This window comes from Rhinichthys klamathensis, unplaced genomic scaffold (assembly GCF_029890125.1).
Source record: "Rhinichthys klamathensis goyatoka isolate OS25496 unplaced genomic scaffold, OSU_Roscu_1.1 h1tg000036l_1, whole genome shotgun sequence".
NCBI classification, from domain to species: domain Eukaryota; kingdom Metazoa; phylum Chordata; class Actinopteri; order Cypriniformes; family Leuciscidae; genus Rhinichthys; species Rhinichthys klamathensis.
This window is the reverse complement of record NW_026606584.1, coordinates 7,459,822-7,483,073: the sequence shown is the minus strand read 5'-3', so window position 1 is coordinate 7,483,073 and position 23,252 is coordinate 7,459,822. Positions and strand designations below refer to the sequence as shown.

Below are 23,252 nucleotides of genomic sequence, written 5' to 3'. Positions count from 1 at the left end.
GCAGCGGGAGTCTCTGAGGACACATCTGTGCAATCGTATCAGTTTGAACCGGAGTCGGACCCGGAACAAGATGACAGCCCGAAGAAGTTCGACAATTAAGGCTCGAACAGGACATTTCTGAATGTTTGGTTAACGTAATGTCACTTTAATATATTTTTGTATGCACTGGCAGGGTAACGGTAGAGAGAGATACTAACGCTATGTGTTTACTGTTCATTGACAGATTGACGTTACAACTAATGGTCATGAAATACTTTTTTTCGCGATTTGCAAAGATTAATATAAAGGTTAATAAAACTTTACACTTACTTCTTCTGGAGGTGCAGAGGGAACAAATAGTTGCCACCGATTCTTTTTTCAGGAGCAGCTTCTTAGCAAAACCAGCTTTATACTGATCCTCGTTTATAAAGCAGTCTGTTGAGAAATGATTCGCGCAAATATGAAAGCATTGACGTTGCTCGTGGGGAATATTCATTTCGAAAACAAAACTCAGCTACTGCGTCTTCAGCGGTTCGGATTTAGGAACATCAAAATGACTGTGTTTGTTATTACACCCAAGAACAGAACACCACAATCGCGTAGACGCCATTCTGCTCCAGTGTATCAACAAAGACGGACTTTGACAGCTCGCTCAGGGGGGGTCTGTGTTGAAACGCTGCTGTCAATCAACAATCGTGGGAGGGGCTTCCGTTTTATTGACGTCACAAAAACGAACGGCTCAATTTGAGGCAGGGGAAAACGTATAAGGAGATTAAAACAAAAACACTGGATGGATTTTTATCATTATGTGTACAGGCACTGCCAACCCACATTTCAGTTCAATCAACTTGTAAAAGTGCACATTATATGACCCCTTTAAGCAACGTACGAAGAACGGGCGCCTGGTTTCTGGTCCAGAGCCTACCTGCCGAAATAACATTAGCCCACTGGCAAGTTACGGAACATTTATGAGCATCCTTAGATTGTTTCACTGTTAAATGAGTGAGCTGTTAAAAATGTAACGTGACAGGATAGGAAAAGAATGTCTGTTTTTATTTAGCCTATCTTTTGGTTTTGTGAAAACCAAATCTTTTGTTTGTGAAAGAGCCATGCGTTAAAAGTCAGATGGCACTTAAGCTACTTCATGATTTGCTGTAGCCTATGTCTGAACAAAATAAATAAAAGTGAACTATCTATACAATATTGAATTGCATAGCACCATATTTTTTCTCCATTGCATCGTATTACATTGAATCGCATCGCGTTGAATCGAATCGAAATCGGATCGCATCGCAATAGTGAATCGTAATATTGCATCGCATCGGTAGCTGCTTATGTATTTTTAATGTATCGTATCGTTGGCTATGCATCGAGGTCGTCTATGATCGAGATGCGTATCGCATCGGCCTCAGCTTTGGAGATGCACATCCCTATTATACATACATAGCGGCTCCTGGTGTAAACAACGTGAGTGTGTGTGTGTGTGTGTGTGGTGCGCGCCCGCGCGTTAAATGACTGTCATTGGAGTGTAGGCTACCTAAATTTGTTCTCGAAAATGTCTTACAATTTAAGGATAATTTCTTAATATATAGCAACAAATCAATCAGTCCAATAAAAACAATCCAGTGAACGAAGGAAGTTTTAATAAAGTGTAAAGCTAGTTTGCCATCACTGCTCGACTGCCACGCGCCGGTTCGCAATCGCATCATTCTTAATTTCAAAAAGAAATAACGGATACTTGTAACCGTATCTGCGGCAGTTGTTCAATGCTCCCAGTCGCAATGAGTGAAAATAGCGTACGTGGTCTGGCAAAAACACGCTTGTCGTTGTTGGAACTTAAAGACATCGAAAAAGGACAATGTGTGACGATGAAGGTGAAACCCACCGCTGGGTCATCCACCCTCGGACTCATTTCAGGTAACGTTAACAGACTCACTACTAGCCTCCCTCATGGAAACTAACGCTCACCATATTTCATATTCAATTCTTAGACTATGGGCACTTTCATGTCCTTTGATCATATTTTATAAAAAACATTTAATTTTGAAAAATTCACACTTTCATAGTTAACTTTACAATGAAAGTACTTTAGAAACTTTTTACCGGTAGTCTACGATGATTTTTTCACCTTTTTAAATATCATTATAGATGCAAATATTGCTGTTTTGTGTTTGTCCCACACCCAGACTTCTGATCTTCAATAATGAAAAAGAAGTGTAAAAAAATGATTTATCTATTTTTTTTTAATATGACTGTATAAAGTATCAGTAAAATAATCAAAACATAATTGTGGTATTTAAGGTCAGACAACTATTAATGTGATTTTATATACAAAATGTAGTTGTCCCACAGTATTGCCGTCATTTCCACCACAACGATGTAATGTCCCTTTTAAAAGGCTTTTTTGAAAGATTGTTTGGGTAGTTTCTATGGAGATGAACAATGACATCACAGCACATGTCTGACATGGAGGAGACTTTTAATTTATTCACCAACTTGGAGAAGAAAACTCAAGGTAAATATTGCTTGAAATGAAAATATTTTTATTGTATGTCATTTCCAAACATGGCGTAAGATCAATTGAGTTTGCAAATAAATAGATTTTTTAACATAAATAGATGTATTTTGCATGCATGCAATGCTAGCTACCAATTCATAGCTAATCTGTAATTGTCATGAAACAACCGGACACAGATAGATCCAAGTGCAGCGTAGGTTTATTTACAGGGTAGTCAGACAGGCAAGGGTCACAGACAGCAGACACAGCATAGGAGACAAGGCTAAATCGTGGTCCAAATACCGGGCAAGAGATCACAGGCAGGCAGCAGACGATACGAAATCCAGGAACACAGGCAGAAGGTCGGGAAACACAGGCAGGATATCAGGCATGGAAATGCTCTAAAGCAGACTAGGAATTAAGACTAGGAATAGACCACAACAGTGACATAGTCATACAATACTACGCAAAGAGTGATAGTGACAGTGAGGAATAAATGTGTGTGGAGCTGCGTGTGGAACTAGATGCAGGTGTGAGAGTGATCAGTGGAAACAGGTGTGTGAGTAATCAGTCCAGGGTGTGTGCGTGAACAGTCCAAGGGAGGGCAGTGCAGAGGTGGAGCGCCCTCTCGTGCCACTCGAGGGCAATCCAGCCGAACATCGTCACATAACCCCCCCTTTAACGAGCAGCTTCCAGACGCTCCAAAGAAGATCCAGGCGGGGGGCAGAGCGAAGACGATCCTGGGGGAGGGACGGAGGGCCAGGCCCATGCAGGGGAACGGGACCAGGAAGTAGCTCAGGCGGGCCTGGGCCGCAGAGCTTGGGCGGACCAGACTGGACCGGTGACCAGGGCGGAGCAGGATGAGGCGAAGGCCAGGGCGGAGCAGGATGAGGCGAAGGCCAGGGCGGAGCAGGATGAGGCGAAGGCCAGGGCGGAGCAGGATGAGATGGCGGCCATGGAGGTGAAGCCCCTGCAGACGACCATGGCGGCGCAGCCCTCATGGTCTCCTCACCGGACCCTTGCCCCCCCCCCAAAAAAATACTTGGAAATCCACGGGTTCAGGAAAGCCCTCCCGGAGCTTGAAGGGCGCAGGCAGGGCGAGGCGCAGAGGCGGGGCCGGCAGGGCGAGGCGCAGAGGCGGGGCCGGCAGGGCGAGGCGCAGAGGCGGGGCCGGCAGGGCGAGGCGCAGAGGCGGGGCCGGCAGGGCGAGGCGCAGAGGCGGGGCCGGCAGGGCGAGGCGCAGAGGCGGGGCCGGCAGGGCGAGGCATCTGGGAACGCCCTCCGGAGCCTGGCGAGCCAAACGAGTCCTCCTCTTCCTTCTGCGACGGCGCTTCACTGGGCTTGAATCTTTCACTTGGCTGGATTCACTCACTTGGTTAGATTCGGCACTCGATTCACTTGTCTCGGCACTAGACTCACTTGACTCGGCTCTTGACTCACTCGATTCACTTGACACAGCACTTGATTCACTTGACTCACTTGATTAATTCGGCTCGGCACTTGACTCACTTGACTTGGGACTTGACTCACTTGACTCGGGACTTGACTCACTTGATTCATTCGGCTCGGCACTTGACTCGGGGCTAGATTCACTTGACTTGGGACTTGACTCGGAACTTGACTCACTTGACTCGGGACTTGACTCACTTGACTCGGCGGGACGAAACCCAGGCCTGACGGTCTCGGCGGGAAGAAGCTCTGGCATGTCGTGAAAATCTGGCAGGACCTGAAGATTCCCCATCTTACCCACAGTGAGAGCTGAACCACTCAGAAGAAGGGCCATGTCCATATACTGCATTAAAGTACCGTGAGGATCATGGATGGGCATCCGTGACCGGAGCGGTTCAGATAACCCTCCGCGGAAAAAGATCATTAGACATTCGGTGCTCATAAGCGTGAGACGTGCCAGTTCAACAAACTCTTCGACATACCACTCAATCGATTGATCTCCCTGCTGGAGTCGCATGATATCAGCTCCCGTATCCGTGTCGTACTTCACTGGGCGAGCTTGACGTGGAAATGGGATCAGTTCAGGGCTGACAACAGTGGAGACGGGTTGAAACTGGGATGGTCCCGGTGGAGGAACATGAAGACCGCAAACCATCTTGGCCAACCTCTCCAGCGACGAGGTGAGTTCGTTCAGTTGATCTTGGTGTACGGCGCTCAGACCCGCACTGGCTGACTGGGAGGCATACAAGGCTGACATGCTGCTGGATCTGGTTATGGCGTAGTATTCTGTCATGAAACACCAGACACAGAGGGATCCAAGTGCAGCGTAGGTTTATTTACAGGGTAGTCAGACAGGCAAGGGTCACAGACAGCAGACACAGCATAGGAGACAAGGCTAAATCGTGGTCCAAATACCGGGCAAGAGATCAGAGGCAGGCAGCAGACGATACGAAATCCGGGAAACACAGGCAGGATATCAGGCATGGAAATGCTCTAAAGCAGACTAGGAAACACTAGGAATAGACCACGACGGTGACATACAGTCATACAATACTACGCAAAGAGTGATAGTGACAGTGAGGAATAAATGTGTGTGGAGCTGCGTGTGGAACTAGATGCAGGTGTGAGAGTGATCAGTGGAAACAGGTGTGTGAGTAATCAGTCCAGGGTGTGTGGGTGAACAGTCCAGGGGAAGGGAGTGCAGAGGTGGAGCGCCCTCTCGTGGCACTCGAGGGCAATCCAGCCGAACATCGTCACAGTAATACTAGCTTGGATTTTTTTTCCAAAATACTGCAGGATTGTCATTTCCACCACCATCATTTCCAACACATTCCTTCTTGGGTGGAAATGACAAAGGTGAGGTGGAAATGACATTTATGCTTACAAGGTGCAATTCATAGATTGTGGGGCTACATATGTATATTGTATTTATTGAAATGTACAATGCTAATGTATTTATTCAAATATATATTTGTTGAAATGCCTTTTCATCTATTTTTAAGATGCCGCGGAAGTCAACTGCAGAAAGGTCTCAGTCCTATACCAAAACAGAACCAAACAAACTAATGACTAATGAGATTAATGATTTGTTAAATGGAATTGTCTGTTTCAGAAAGTTTCAAATAAAATTCTTCTGTTTTTCTGCATGGACGTCCATTCATTGTCATTTCCACAACAACCAGTCATTTCCACCCCCTCATGACTTTTTAAAAAATATATACAAAATTCTAATCACTCATTAAAAACTTCAGCATAGTTTATGGGATAATGGTCCACTTAATGTAATAACACTAGTAGTTATTTTTTTTAAATGTATCTAACCAATCCAATATTATATTTCAAGTTGTGGTGGATGTAAGCTTTGTGTTTGGGCTTCATGACAATTAATTTACTTAATCCACAAATCTATGGTAATTGCAATATAGGTATAAACTGGTAATACTATGTGTTGAAAGTGGTCTTACACTGTTAAGAAATGATCTATATCATAATATTTTAAAATAATAATCAAATATTTACATGTGATGCAAATGGCATTTGTTCAGTGCGGATCGGAAAATATGTCAAAAAACACCAATTTGTCTTATAATGTAAGTGCGTTCGCTTATGGTTCATAAGCTATTAAATTTAAATACATAAGTAATATCAAATGTAATGATAACATAAAAAATGTTAGACTTGCAGTTGAAATGAAAACATAACGTATTCTAATGATACTATGTGATATGTAGGGCTACCATGTTTTTTGCATGGTAATTCAAGGTATAGAGTCTTCTATGGCATTATCACTATTTATTTAAATAAATACATATGTTGTCATGAGGATGTAATGTCTTCTTATGTCTGTCAATGTGCCATTAGTGCCATCACAGTGATCTAAAAATAAATGTTCACATTTGCCTTTTTCTGTCTTTTAGGCACTACTATCTTGTGTATAATGGTGGTCTTAACATTTGTGAACCTTCTAACAATTCCACTGGACATGGCATTTTCTGATGATATGCATGGTAGTGCCCACAAATACTGGGTGGCTTTCAATGTCTACTCAGACCTCATGTTTTGTGTTGATGTCGGCCTTAATTTCCGAATGGGCATTTTCAGTGAAGACGGTCAGGTATGAACATGCCTTCATTGTCTTGTACTATAGTGTAATATTAATTATTTATGATGGCCTTTACCTCTCTAAAATACAGTTAAAAATGGACACAATGCATTCCCGTTTCTGTCTAGGCCATCCTTGATCCGAAATTGATAAGAAAGGATTATTTCAGGTCTTGGTTTGTTCCTGATGTGGTGGCTGCATTTCCGGTCGACATTATCATTATTATTGTGGTAATTGTATTCATCAGTTAATATCACTCACACTGATCAAATTGTAGAGATTCTTCTTACAGTACAACCATTTCACCACAGGAACATGTTGATCACGCTGACACTGCTTCACTGGTGGCTTCGAAATTGGTGCGGATGCTCATGTTTGTGAGGATTCTCAGTTTGATCCGTTTACTCCGTGTGCCAAAGCTTCTGAGATTCTGCTATGAATTGGAAACTGTAAGTTTCAGCACAACTCACCGTCATGTTTATGCAAGAAATGATCAATGGTAATATGTTCACACTGTACAGCCAGAGGAGAATTTTTCTTGCCACAGTCGCCTTTGGCTTGCTCACGGGGAAAAATAATAAATGAAAGAAGACACAATTTGTTATGAAACTTTAAAAGGAACTTCCAAATGATCACATATGGGATTGAAGATATTACTTTACATTGTTTCAAAGCTTGACTTGACAAATGCGTAATTTTAAAATAAATAAATAAAGGCTCCAATAAAAAGGTTGGCATATTAAAAGTTATACAAAGAAGGACTTGCTATTCTCTAGTTTTTCAGAAAACCATCTATGATCTGATCATTTAGGGATAGTTCACCCAAAAAAGGAAAACTTTGTCATAATTTACTCACCCTCATGTTGTTCCAAACCTGTATGAGTTTCTTTTTTCTGTTGAACTGAAAAGAAGATATTTTAAACAAGGTTGGTAACCAGACAGTTGGCAGCTCCTATTGACTTCCTTGGTATTTTTTTCCTACTATGGAAGTCAATGAGTGCCGTCAACTGTCTGGTTACTAACATTCTACAAAATAATCATCTTTTGTGTTATAAAAAATAATATAGCAACTCAAGAACCAAACCTAAAATAGTATTTAATAATAAGATTTTAAAATAAGACTTTAAAAATAAGAAATAAAAAATCCTTTTATCATTTTTGTAGTATTTTCTTACATTTTTCCTCCTCTGTCATAACACGATAAAGAGTAAGTAAGTAACAGGAAATTTTTTGGTTGTATTTTGTACACCCTTACTGTTCTATGGATACTTTCTTTTATTATCTATCATTTTAGGTGTCAGATGTCCAGCTTGAGCAAGGCAAAAAGTTATTCAGGGTTGTCTTCGTGTTCATGATGATGATCCTGATTTGTCACTGGAACACTTGCGTTCACTACTTCATCTCTGTAATGGAAGCGTTTCCAGCTGACAGCTGGGTTGTAAAGGAAAAAATTGAGGTACGTCTAATTTTTTATTGCTTATGCTGGCATTTGTTTGACATGATGTGTTCAACATGTCTTCTTTTTTTCTGTAAAATTTTGCAGAATGCCTCGATCGGGGAAAAATACTCATATGCTTCCTTCAGAGCTTTCTCTCGAATGGCCTGGAGATCAACTGACTCACCAACACGTACGCCGCACAACATTCTTTCCACATTAATCCTTTTTTATAGCCTGACTTCGTCATACTCATATTCTAGTCAGAATGTGAGTCTGATACGGCTCCATAGGGCTTTGATTATGAGGCGTGTCTTAACCGAACCAGGAAAAAAAACAACAACTCCGCACTCAATTGGATAGACCTACAACCAATGAGAGCAACGCAGTAAGTCAGCTACTTTGCATAGCACAGTTGTCAACTACAGAAAATAACGAGTGTTGCTTCTTTTACTTGGTCCTCCATGAGTGCGACCAAAGGAGAAACCACAACGACCACAGGGTTTTCATTGTGTTCCATCTTCTTAGTGACCATCGGAGCCAGCTGCTAAATTAAACTTTTGCCGAATCCCGTAGGAAGGACGGCAAACACATCTTTCCGATCGACAAATGCCTTGATTGCAGTTCTCTGTTCGTCTATTAAAATGAATGCGCTGTCGATTTCTTTTACAACAGACGCAATAGCGGAATCTATACATCTCAGTTCTCCAGCGGCAGTCATCTCTGAGGGAAACCAGTTAAGCGCTCTTTGATAACGTGATGATTACGTCCCTGCAGATCATCTGTCCATCATCGGATAAAGCCCGCCCTGGCAATTTGATTGGCCCGAACATTTTTTGACTGATCATAATTACTCCTCAATGGAGCGAGTCCAGACCGAACTTCCCGACCAAAAAATGTTGTGGGCGGAGTTCGGGCTGGCATCCAAGCTACCTTTTTTGAGAAATGATAATCAATCTGATAATCAGTCTTTGGTGCAGAAAAATGTCTCCTGATGTCACTTTAATCGGTGGCGTTTGCTAAGGCCAGCATCACTTTTATGAATGTGAAAGTGATCAGACATATGATTTCCATCTGCCAGATGAAAACAAAAGGCAGTGGCTTAGCCATGCCATGGCACCCTAGCATTGTGGCATAAGCAAACACCACTGAAGAACTGTAAAAAAAAAAAAAAAAAAAAAGTTTAGTTCAATGTAAAGTAGTTTACATTGACCTAAAGTGATTTCTTTTTGTTTTTTTTTATAGGTGTGGATGAACTGTGGATAGCTATTGTAAGTATGGTGATTGGAATTATCATGTGTTCTGCATTTTTTCTTCCGTGATCACAGCATTTGGGAGCATGTCTGCAACTGGCAAAACATACAAGGTTAAGGTGAATTTTAAGAGTCAAAACAATTAAAGCTGTTTGTTTATTGTTTGTATTTGTTAAGTTTGTTTATGCAACAAATAAATACAAGGCGGCTCTGATGATATTATGCCATAATATATAAATATTTCAGATAAACCAGCTACAATCCTCCACAATGTTCCAATCGCTGCCCAGAGTGTTGCGCCAACGTATCACTGCCCAGTACATGTGGCAGAGGGATAAAGAGAACATCCTTGACATCGTGTCAAAACAGCTCAGAAAGGTTTCTAATTGATTCATAAATATATACTTCAGATAACACAATACGTTTTTATGCTGTTCAAACAATCATTTGGCTCAAACAGTATTTTTTATAGACCAATTTCGAGCCGACGTCACAGTTACGTCACGGCGCTAGCTGGAGGCAAAACAAAGGGAAAACTGGAGGCGGCCAATACGAACCAGCACAGATTCGGCTACATAAGAAGGAGCTTAAATTATTATTATTATTAAATGTCATTGTAGAAAACTGTTGACTTTCAATCAGTTTGGGTTTGCCAGTGGGGGACTAGTTCACCACAGATTTCTGGTTAGAGACATGAAGCAGCAGCAGAAAGTTCTCTTTATAGCTTTATTTTCTCCACAACAATTCCATAAAGCTCCAATAAAGGTTTAGCACATAAGTGCGGATGAGTACAATCGTGATGCCATGGGTATGGGTGTGGTCTAAAACAAAACTAATATATATATATATATATATATATATATATATATATATATATATATATATATATATATATATATGCACACATACATATATCTCAATATAACATAACAGAAACACAATTCAATAACAAGATAAATACATAAAATGAGATGTAGCAAAAATGCTTCCATGAAACATAAGCAACATCATGTGAATACGTGAACACAAATCAAATCCTTACTTCTATGTGAAGTATCCTTAAACAAGGACAAATAGTATCAAACAAACATAAATGCTTTTCATCAAACAGTTGACATGAGTTGAAATACATAAACCTACTTACTACACACACCTCAATGGCAAGAAAGCACAGAGTCTGTTTGTTACACTCACCCCATGCAGAGCTATTAACTACAAATGCTAATCAATGCAACCTACTGGAGATGGGCGGAGCCTAGTGTCTTCACGTTGTTGCTTTGACAGCATGCTCTGACATTGGCTGATTGCCAGAGCAAGTCTCACAGACTCAAATACAGTTTCAATGGGCCTTTTTAACAGTCATCTTGTTGTGTTGTTGGGTGCAAGAATCGATGAAAAATGAATATGCTGTATAATTTTTATTTCTAGAAAATATTCACATCATTAAAATTGCACCGTAATGTCACTCTTTACATTGTCGTCTTCTTGGCGCTGGCTAGGCAGAACTGCGGATCGTACTACACAAGTCTTGTACATGACCATTCAGCACATATAGTTATAGGCATCGAAAGATTTATATCCGCTCTGTTTTCCGCTCTGTTTCTCTATCAGGTAACGTTAGGTGTAGAAGTCAGGCCTCTCAACCGGATGTAGCGTTAACGTTAATCCTGTCAGATCGTCCATCCATTGACAGCGTGTACAGTACGGGTCAGCCAATCTGGTTACGTCCTTTAAAATTAACTTTTGCAAATAACAATCGCGGTCCTGGACAGTGAGTGACCTTGCACATTAAGATAAAATCGGATTTTCTCCAGTCATTGTAAAAAACAAGCTAACAAAACTTGCAAACTAACGTTAGGGAAGCGGCCAGAGTGATCGTTCTGCCACCACCTAAGCTCCGCCTACAAAAAAAAACATCACCATGTTTACCAACTGAAAATTGGTCTATAGAAATCATTTTTAATAGTGCTATGTTTTCTGTTTCAAAGGATATTATGGCAGACAAATGCTCCAACCTGTTGAACAAAGGCACATTTTTGTCACTTAACGAAGAATTCACCGAAGCCATCTTGATGAAGTTGGACAAAGAGTTCTTCAATCCAGATGACATCATCATTCGTCAGAATGCTCAACCTGACAATATGTTCTTCATTGACTATCGACGGGGGCTTGTGAAGAACGAGGCTTTCCAAATGGAGCTGTGTGGTGGAGATCACTTTGGAGGTGATGTATGAGAAACTTACTGTTGTGTGATTCAGTTGAGAAGTAGTCTTGTAGAGTAACGGCATAAAGTCTGGTCCACATTGCAGTGCTAGTCAAGTCAAATTTAGCACTTTTCAAATACACATTGTTTCAAAGCAGCTTTACAGAAAATCATGTTAATGTTTATAATATCTGAATTTCTAATATATAATTTTTAATATATAATTAGTCTCAGCTGCCTGATTTTATATATACAGGTCCTTCTCCAAAAATTAGCATATTGTGATAAAGTTCATTATTTTCCATAATGTAATGATAAAAATTAAACTTTCATATATTTTAGATTCATTGCACACCAACTGAAATATTTCAGGTCTTTTATTGTTTTAATACTGATGATTTTGGCATACAGCTCATGAAAACCCCAAATTCCTGTCCCAAAAAATTAGCATATTTTATCCGACCAATAAAATAAGTGTTTTTAATACAACAACAAAAAAGTCAACCTTCAAATAATTATGTTCAGTTATGCACTCGATAGTCAATACTTGGTCGGGAATCCTTTTGCAGAAATGACTGCTTCAATGCGGCGTGGCATGGAGGCAATCAGCCTGTGGCACTGCTGAGGTGTTATGGAGGCCCAGGATGCTTCGATAGCGGCCTTAAGCTCATCCAGAGTGTTGGGTCTTGCGTCTCTCAACTTTCTCTTCACAATATCCCACAGAATCTCTATGGGGTTCAGGTCAGGAGAGCTGGCAGGCCAATTGAGCACAGTAATACCATGGTCAGTAAACCATTTACCAGTGGTTTTGGCACTGTGAGCAGGTGCCAGGTCGTGCTGAAAAATGAAATCTTCATCTCCATAAAGCTTTTCAGCAGATGGAAGCATGAAGTGCTCCAAAAATCTCCTGATAGCTAGCTGCATTGACCCTGGCCTTGATAAAACACAGTGCACCAACACCAGCATCTGACATGGCACCCCAGACCATCACTGACTGTGGGTACTTGACACTGGACTTCAGGCATTTTGGCATTTCCTTCTCCCCAGTCTTCCTCCAGACTCTGGCACCTTGATTTCCGAATGACATGCAAAACTGAGCAACAGTCCAGTGCTGCTTCTCTGTAGCCCAGGTCAGGCGCTTCTGCCGCTGTTTCTGGTTCAAAAGTGGCTTGACCTGGGGAATGCGGCACCTGTAGCCCATTTCCTGCACACGCCTGTGCACGGTGGCTCTGGATGTTTCTACTCCAGACTCAGTCCACTGCTTCCGCAGGTCCCCCAAGGTCTGGAATCGGTCCTTCTCCACAATCTTCCTCAGGGTCCGGTCACCTCTTCTCGTTGTGCAGCGTTTTTTGCCACACTTTTTCCTTCCCAGACTTCCCACTGAGGTGCCTTGATACAGCACTCTGGGAACAGCCTATTTGTTCAGAAATTTCTTTCTGTCTTACCCTCTTGCTTGAGGGTGTCAATGATGGCCTTCTGGACAGCAGTCAGGTCGGCAGTCTTACCCATGATTGCGGTTTTGAGTAATGAAACAGGCTGGGAGTTTTTAAAAGCCTCAGGAATCTTTTGCAGGTGTTTAGAGTTAATTAGTTGATTCAGATGATTAGGTTAATAGCTCGTTTAGAGACCCTTTTCATGATATGCTAATTTTTTGAGACAGGAATTTTGGGTTTTCATGAGCTGTATGCCAAAATCATCAGTATTAAAACAATAAAAGACCTGAAATATTTCAGTTCGTGTGCAATGAATCTAAAATATATGAAAGTTTAATTTTTATCATTACATTATGGAAAATAATGAACTTTATCACAATATGCTAGTTTTTATAGAAGGACCTGTATATACATACACACACACACACATAATAGATATATATGTAATATACTATATATATATATATATATATGTTAAAAAATATGCTATTTTTAAGAAACCCGAGAACACTTTGTAATCACGCCATGTCGTACCAGGCTCAAGTGGAAACATAACTGGAACCATAACCGTTCTTAGAACTGTTCGTCTCGACGGTGGAAAAGCTGCTTTTGTTTCATATCAAAAGGAACCTCTTGTCTGTCGTTACGTTGTCAGTGTCCTCTTTACTCCGCAATGTTTATCACTGCATGAGAAAATAGAGGTGTGGTGTGAGAGCATGAGAACAGCGTCAATTACATGAGTTTCCACCCTCAAAAATGCTCAAAATTAGATTACAGAGCTTGCCAGATCAAGAAAATGTTTTCCCAGTTTTGTGTGGAGTATTGATCAGATGGTCAGTCAGATAATCTTTGCTGTGAAACTCCAATGTGTTTTAAACAACCAGCCTCATACTCACCATTTTAAGAAGTTTTGTGTTTCTGCAGAGATCAGCTTCCTGTTTGGTGGAAGGCAGTTGGCCAAAGTTTCTGCTCTGACCACCTGCAGCCTTTTCACCCTGTCATTACAAGAGTTTCAGGAACTTGAGAAGGAGTTCCCACATGTTGTGAACGAACTGAGGAGAGCAGCTGAAAAGCTTAAAAATGATCTAGAAAGTAAGTCTTGCATTATGATTTGCTTTGTTTGTACGGTCATCGGGAGGGGACATGTTCGGTTCTTAGTTTTGTCATGGCCATGACACTTTAACTTGTGGGAACGTGATAAAAAGTGGTGACCACGAGATCATTTTGTCAAGGTAATGCATCCTTATGTCGTGGCCACACAATGTAAAGTTAAATGCGCAAACAACCTGTGCAACCCTTTAATTATCAGAAATGGATAGGCCTATAATAATATTTATATTTTGACAAAATATGAGCTATTATATTGCATGCAATGTTGCCTTTAGACAGCATTTGAATGAAGTTTATTATCAATAAATGATAAAATAATATGAACATAAAATAATGCAGGCCTAAAAGAAAACATTTTTATCCATCCCATCTCACAGCCTCTTAAATCCATTCAATGATCGTGTCTTTATTTATTAATATTATTATTATTTTTAGGTTGTTTACGCATTTAACTCGTGGCCATGAGATAAATGTCGTTCTCCCAACATAGGATAACATAATGATGTCGTCACCTCGAAAAAATGATCTTGTGACCACGACTTACCACGTTCCCACAAGTTAATATGACATTTCCAAAAATGAGAATTCTGTCAGTAATTACTCACCCTCATGCAGGGGCGTAGCCATCATTTCAAAAGTGAGGGGGACAGAATGTCAAGTTTAATACCAGTTTTTTTTTCTTCAGACTGTTGTTGACAGATTTTTGCTTAATTGGCTTAGTATGCTATTTATTTTTAAAGCAATAAAACAGAAAGGAAGAAAGTTGTCCAGTACTTTATATTGCACATGCAGGGTTTTTCCTGGCTTAAAGGCACACTATGCAGCTTTGATGTTTTTGTGAAACAGCGACCCCTAGAGCCGCTGTGGTGTACTTGCACTGTCGTAAATAACCGTAACTCCCCTATTACTGCATAGTCTACTGGACTACTGATGATGGTAATAGGTTAATAATAACTATATGTCAAGTGTTAGACTACTTTATAATAATAAAGTTGCGTATCGCATTTGCTGGCTTATAACTTTTTTACATGATTGCTGCTAAATCAAAGGTAAATAGCCTATACTGTATAGTTTCATTTGTGTTTTTGATTGTAATGTAAACATTACAAAATGTCAGGTGACATCAATAAAGTTAAATGTACGTCGCATTATTTCATATATTGGCCGTTATGATTACATTAGACATGGATCATGATTATTACAATTTATCATAATAGTTAGCAAATTGTACTCAATTACACTATTTACAACCTCTAGGCTCTAGGCTTATATATACAGTATGTCCTAATAATTATGTGAGATATTGACTATGTCCTCATGATAATTGCAGGAATCAACATCAACAGCGTCAAGATTTAATTGACTCATAATCAACACAATTTGAAGAAAAGTTACAGTCGGGAAGTGTACTGTTAGTCAGCTAAAGTTTGTAAGTTATAAGCACAGTAGTACACACGCCATGAGAAATCCGAACCAGACACCGGACTAACGTTACGTAATAAATACACACCACAACACCTGAGTTCAGCTGGGAAACTAGCTCTTGTGGCAAGCTAGGCAATGAAACATAACGTCGCTGTCGGGCGGAATCCTCGTATCTCCAAAACCATTATTTTTCAGGAAATAAAAAAAACTGCATATTTTTTTAGTTATTAAACATTGTATCGTTAAAGTTGGTATTATACATTATATTGCAATTATATACTGTTGTGTACCAACATTAACACAACATTTCCCCAAAATCATGTTTAATCGGAGATACGAGGTTTATGACTTGGGAGCAGGGAGATACGAGTTTACGCTGTCATTGATAAGAATGGAACGGACGCAGACTTCGCTGCTGCCAGCATTGTTCATTAAAGTCCGCGGTCGCGTTGAGCCTTTTGACGAGACAAGGCTTTAAGAGCTAATCAAAGCTTATGGTTGTGGTTACATATATCTTCCTAAACTCTATTTTAAAAGTTTATGAGCTATAAGTGATGCAATACAACAACAAAAAAAACGAGCTGACTAGGCTGTCTAATAGGCGGAAATTAGCCTAATCTGCACGCAAACTTACCTTTGTGGCTCACGGGCTTCCTTCTGCTTTCGATTACAGCTTTCGATCTTTAACAAAACAGGCCTACTCAAATGTATCTAACCTAACTATTTTCACTCGTTATTACCTAAAAAACAGACAGAGTTATCCAAAGATAGGCTTACTCGACGCCAGTAGACAGCCGTTTTTTTCTCCCATAAAAACACTAATTGGGGTATTTTACATGCACAGTGCCAAGAGAGGGAACTTTGAGTCAGTAAAATAATAATAAAAACAATAATTTAATGGTGGTATCCAAAACATTCAATTCAAGTATTATATTATATACATTTTAAAACTTCAATGCACATTTTATAATAAGCCTAGTAATAAGTAGACATTTAAAATACATCAATAACTAATATCATAGTTTAACAATAAAAAAAATATAATATTAATATAAAATAATATTTATAATATAATAAAATCACAGTTAAGGCTTGTGTATTTGTGTTTGTGAGTATGGTTAGCCCTTGTCTGTGTGCATGTATCTGTGAGGCTCTGTGTGTGTTGTTACATTGCCATCATATTTTACTGCCATACCAGTATTAAAGGAGAACTCCGGCGCAAAATGAACCTTTGGTCTAATTACACATTGTTACCTAGTCAACCGTTATCTGAGATTTGTTTTCATGATTATCGAATGTAAATAGTTTTATCTCTAAAAACAGTTTAGCCTATAAAGCTAGTATAACGCTACTATATTGGGCATAGTGTAATGACAAATAAAAATCGCTTGTTAATACCACTAACAAGGCTGAAAATAGCCCCACACTAACACGGTAGCATAATGAGGGTCCCTACCTTCAAACCGAAGCATTGAGAACTTTGTCAGTGTCCAGACAGTTTAATAAGAAGATATTTTAAACATACAGTCAACTTCGCGTATACAGGCAGAATCCATCTTTGAAATACAGCCTTTACCAGTCGATCTACGAACGCCGATCCAAGTGCGCTGGTGAGATGTGAACGAGCTATAAGTTGTGATAAGGTGAGCGCGAACAGCAGGCTTGGATCGGCGTTCGTAGATCGACTGGTAAAGACTGTATTTCAAAGATGGATTCTGCCTGTATACGCGAAGTTGACTGTATGTTTAAAATATCTTCTTATTAAACTGTCTGGACACTGACAAAGTTCTCAATGCTTCGGTTTGAAGGTAGGGACCCTCATTATGCTACCGTGTTAGTGTGGGTCTATTTTCAGCCTTGTTAGTGGTATTAACAAGCGATTTTTATTTGTCATTGATCTATGCCCAATATACTAGCGTTATACTAGCTTTATAGGCTAAACTGTTTTTAGAGATAAAACTATTTACATTCGATAATCATGAAAACAAATCTCAGATAACGGTTGACTAGGTAACAATGTGTAATTAGACCAAAGGTTCATTTTGCGCCGGAGTTCTCCTTTAAAGGAGAACTCCGGCGCAAAATGAACCTGGGGTTCATTAACACACCAATAACACATTGGTACCGAGTCGACTGTTCTCTGGGATTTGTTTTCATGATAATCGAGTGTAAAGAGTAAAATAATTTAATAAGTAAAAAGAAATCGCTAGTTAATACCACTAACAATGCTCAAAATAGCCCCACACTAACACGGTAGCTTAATGAGGGTCCCTACATACAAACCGAAGCACTGAGAACTTTTTAAGTGTACAGACAGTTTAATAATAATATACTTTATAAAGACAGTACCATCCCGGAGTCATCTTTGGAAAACAGTCTCGACCAGTCGAACCACGAACGCCGTGCTACAAGCTGAACTGTGACTTGGAATCTCAAAGTTCAGCTCACTTAGCATGGCGTTAGTGGTTCGACTGGTCGAGGCTGTTTCCCAAAGATGGCTCCGCGATGGTACTGTCTTTATAAAGTCTGTATACTTTATACTGTCTGTACACTTACAAAGTTCTCAGTGCTTCGGTTTGGACCCTCATTATGCTACCGTGTTAGTGTGGGGCTATTTTGAGCATTGTTAGTGGTATTAACTAGCAATTTCTTTTTACTTATTATATGCCAACATATACTAGCATTATAATCTAAACCGTTTTTAGAGATAGAACTCTTTACATTCGATTATCATGAAAACAAATCCCAGAGAACGGTCGACTCGGTACCAATGTGTTATTACACCCCAGGTTCATTTTGTGCAGGAGTTCTCCTTTAATACTGCATCCTATATTAAGCTAGTGAAGTAAATTGTCGTAAAAGCTGTGAAAGTCCTTTGGGATGACTTCCTTCAGGTCTTGGAGGTGTTTGAATTTCAGCTCTTTGATCTTCAGGCGGTCTGAATAGAGTGGGGTGACTGTGTGGCTGTCTGAGGTGGAGTTTCGGAGTTGGTGACTTGGATGTGAATGCCAGTCATCAGAGTGGTTGATTTTGAAGTCCATCGTTCCATTGTTGTTGTACCTAATAGCACAAAATATAACACAACAACATAATCACTGTAAGATTTCATAAAACAATATGCAACATCATAATGTCATGAGTATATTGGTAAGACATAAGATTTGCATTGGTAATTACCTGATGGCTCTGATATCATGGACAGTTGGGTCACCAGGTCTTCCTCCAGGGCGCAGAGACTTGCAGAGCCTCAGCTTGGTGAAGTCCTGGAAGAAGGTGTGGTCGATGTACTTGACTTCATATGGATGAGGCTTTACACGGGCCCTCTTCATCAGGTTAACATACTCTGCTGGGAGATAAACATCCTGGTCCCTCAGACGCCTCTCGATGACGCTGTGAACGGAGTCGCATTCTATCTGAGTATGCCCTTTCTCAAGGTACTTCTGAATGACGACTTTGTTATTCTTCATGGAGAACAGAAGAAGTGCATTGCTTAGAACTGCATTCCGGTTCTGATACCCGCAGCCGTCACTCCACAGAATAAATGTGTCAGGCTCAGTGTGTGCAGAGAGGTAGTCGACAATGCATGAAACAAACTCACTGGCAGACAGGGATCCCTCGCCTTCATGCCAGACATAACATGTGGCACTGTGTGTCAGCATGTTGTACATGGTAAAATTGTGAACAGCAAGCTTTGTTTTGTAATACAAGGCAGAGGCTTTTAGCTTTGGGCACAAAAGGAGGGCTTGTAAGTCCATACATAAGACCATAGTGTTGTTGCTGGCCTTGCTTTTGTCGGACAACTTTTCGGCGCGGGCCTCTTCTTTTTGAAGGAGATGGTGCTGCCACTCGTCATCAGGTAAGTTGCCGGTCTTGAAAGCACAACAGATGTTGCACTGGTCCTTTTTTGGGTGGTAAAGGCCTAGGTTGAGACGCTTGAACTCATTTGTGAACACTTGCCTTGACAAAGGTGTTACATTCTTCTCTGCAGCAGCACGACAATACACTGCATACAGATCAGCCATCGATTGAAACACAGGTTCCAGATACTGTTTGGATTAGGGGTGGAACGGTACATGTATTCGTATTGAACCGAAACGGTACGGGCGTCACGGTTCGGTGCACGAATTTGCACGCAGAATACACGGTACAAATAAAAAAAAAACCTCTTAAATAGCGATAAATTTCGCTCTATTCGCTTTTGGTGTGACTGTTAACGCAGCAATGAACAGGCTGCGATCAAGATTGCAATGCAGGAGTGTGTGTGTCTGTGTGCGCGCGAGAGAGAGAGAGAGAGAGAGAGAGAGAGAGAGAGAGAGAGAGAGAGAGAGAGAGAGAGAGAGAGAGGCGCGATGAACAGTGTGTGTGTGTGTGCGAGAGAGAGAGAGGCGCGATCGAACAGTGTGTGTGTGTGTGCGCGCGCGTGCGAGAGAGAGAGAGGCGCGGGCGCGAATCGCGCGATGAACAGTGTGTGTGTGTGTGTGTGTGTGCGCGCGCGCGCGAGAGAGAGAGAGAGAGAGAGAGAGGCGCGGGCGCGAATCGCGCGATGAACAGTGTGTGTGTGTTTGTGTGCGCGCGCGTGCGAGAGAGAGAGAGAGTCGCGGGCGCGAATCGCGCGATGAACAGTGTGTGTGTGTGTGTGTGTGTGTGTGTGTGTGTGTGTGTGTGTGTGTGTGTGTGTGTGTGAGAGAGAGAGGCACGGGCGATCGAACAGTGGAAACGTAAAAACATACTCCGTCATTTTTTTCATACAGGACATCATTAAAACTGCAAATTGTTTACTTATATTTGTGTACACTGGAAATAAAACACAACATTGTGCTTTTGTCACACTCTAAACTCTTGTCAAACTGTAACCTACAACTGTTAACAAAAGTTTTTATGGTAGTATTATTTTATACGGAAATCAATTATTTATAATTCAGATGAGAATAAAGTTAGTTAATTAAAATGAAGGAAAACAAATATCTTGATCTGAAATAGCAAATTAATTTTAAATTCATTCAGGTACAATTACCAAACATATCTCAAGGTCTTTTCGTCTTTTTAATAATTTAATTAATAAACTAATTATATAAAACTACTGTCAGTGCACTACAAATAAACTGGTTCTATGCCTTTATTAATAAAACTTATTTAAAAAAATACAAGGTTTAAGACATTTATAAAAATGCCTTCTGCATTTTTGCTTTGCTTTTCACTCCATTGTACCGAAATCGTACCGAACCGTGATGTCTGAACCGAGGTATGAACCGAACCGTGACTTCTGTGTACCGTTCCACCCCTAGTTTGGATGTTGTGGATCTGCAATAGTGTGAGGGCACCTTTGGGAGGTCGTGCAAAAAACTGCAAATGAATTCATGGCCTGCCACTGAACGACGTGCATTGCTGTGTGTTTGTCCCTCTGTCTCTGCTTGCGTGTGTCCCTCCTTTGCCCAGTTAAGAGCAGACCACTCGCCTATTCCTAGGGTAGACAAAAACATACTTTTGCAGACGCGTCTTCTCTGCCCGCTGACCCGTAAAAAAAACAACAGCGAATTTGATCTTCGGGAATTTTCAGCCCCCCTTCTTCTTTGCACGGGGACCACATCAATTAGACCACGCACATACACTCTCTTCTCCTCCCAGGTCACATGTTGCCAAAAGTCATAGAAAATCGTATTCCTCTCAGGCTCGCCGATTGCACTGCAGTGATGTTTACCTGACCTGGCACATGCTGCTGATGAACATCTAGGCCCCATAGCCCGTGGCTCCCTCATTGTTTCCTTCTGCTTCTGTTTTCCAATGTATGACTTTCCAACCATTCTTCTTTTCTTGTTGATGACTTTCTTCCAGGTGTTCTCAGCTCTCAGTCTTTTCCTTGGAGGTGCGTCTTCCTCAGCATCTGAGCATGAATGCTCTGCATCCGAGTCCTCATCGCCTCCACCATGGAAAACTTCAAAATACACACACAAACCAAACGTGCATGAATGAGTTACATCTTTATAAACTGTCAACAGTGAGGGCTATAGTTGAAGGACCTTATCCAATTTAATGAGAAAATGTAGAAAAGCATCAAACTTACCCGTGTCAAACTGCACCTGCTCTGGAGCCAGCAGTGAGGCCTCCTCTTCCTCCAGACCACCAGAGAAATCTTTTCAAACACATCATACAAATAGTGTGATTTTTTTATTATTTCTATTGTTGTGAAATACATCTGCATTAAAACTCATTCATTTTGGCATGTGAAATCATGATTATCTCTCAGAAATTCACTCTACCAGCATGCACCACTGTATCCTCCACCACTGTATCCTCCACCACTGTTGCTTCCTCTCTCTCTAACGTTACACTCTCTCCATCAGAGCTCTCACTGTCTAATAGGGCCCTTGCCTGATCATATGGCACATTGACCATCTGACAGAGTTCCTTTAAGGACACAGACATGGTTGCTGCAAAAAATAAAATAAATAAAGGTCAAATGATCGTTTCACTAAGTTATACGACATGTTTACGTATGATAACAAGGCAAGAAGCCAGCTAGCTTGCTTAAAGTGATGAACATGACGTAAAAGGTAGCTACTTGTTGAACATGACGGAATGCCTTGACATTGTAAGCTACAATACTGACATAGTACATTAAATTATTATGTTGTTCCTCAGATGAGTGCCAGAACTAGCGTTAGCGGGGGTCGAGAGGTTTTTATTTAAGCCCCACGAAAATCACGTTAGCTACCTATCTCACCTAACATGATGACAAAACCAATAACGTTACATAGCGGCTAACTAAGTCAACGACAGGCAATTTTTGCGGTTTAAATAAAATGTCCTCGTCAGAAACAAAACCATGGAAGATTTCAATCAACATGATAAGTTAACTTAGCTAACTTACCGTCCAATGCAAGACATAGCAGAAAGAAAAATCTAGCATGCTCAGAAATGATACATTACACTAAACTAGCACTACCATTACTTCGATCGAGATAAAACTGTTATATATAATATATAAACTGTTATTATTATATAATTTATATAACTAAATCATGAATAAGGACATTTACCTCAGAGGACGTGTTGCTCAACGAGGATTGCGACTTCCAATCTTGAGGAGAAAAAATGCCGCGAAGCTCCAGCGCGGCGGCGCCAAGTGAAGAAGGGGTGGAGTTACGAGGTTTCTCAGACAGTTGAAGTGTCCAATGGAGTTAAGAGGTTTGCTCACAAGCTATTTTCAACACTTTCGATTGGTTAATAATTTGTAAAAATAACAGACCCACGTGGAGACTGACCAATAGCATCGATTTGTGAAAAAATATTAAATTGACCAAATTTGGACATACGAGGTTTCCGCCCGACAGCGACGATAAGGAAAAAAACAACAAAACTATAAGAAACGACTGTTTGTTAGGAAGTCTGCTTACAGCTCTGATAATCGAAAGCTAGCTAGACATATGTGGGAAGTATTGAACTGGTCTAATTATCAACAATGGATAAATGAACAGCACCGTTAAAAATGACATACTACAAGCCAGCGCAACAACATACAACATAGAACGCAAACAAGTTTACAAATAAGAGATTTACTTACAACTCCATCAACAAGATCGCCAGGTCAGCATCGCTGTTGCATCCAGTGCTGCTTTTAAGCTCGCGCTAACGAGTGAAAGCCCGACTGAGTGGGACTCTTGTCCGGTTTCTAGCACGGTCCGATTCTCTTTTCCTTTTTCTGGACATTTCTGACCGAGTATTCTTGGAATGCGTGCAAGTGGCTTCATACAGTATGTTGTTGTTGATGTGTGTGACGTCGTTGCCGTAAAGCATTTCGTGATTCTCGCAAGATTTGTCAGGGGCGCCGCTCTCAAACTTGCATTGCTGGTTTTTCCAGCGGCGTCC

General features: G+C 40.7%; 1 pseudogene; it reads left to right on the top strand.

Moving 5' to 3' along the window:
- Positions 1-1,837: 1,837 nt before the first annotated feature.
- Positions 1,838-14,026, top strand: LOC130081122 (potassium/sodium hyperpolarization-activated cyclic nucleotide-gated channel 1-like; annotated as a pseudogene).
- Positions 14,027-23,252: the final 9,226 nt, after the last annotated feature.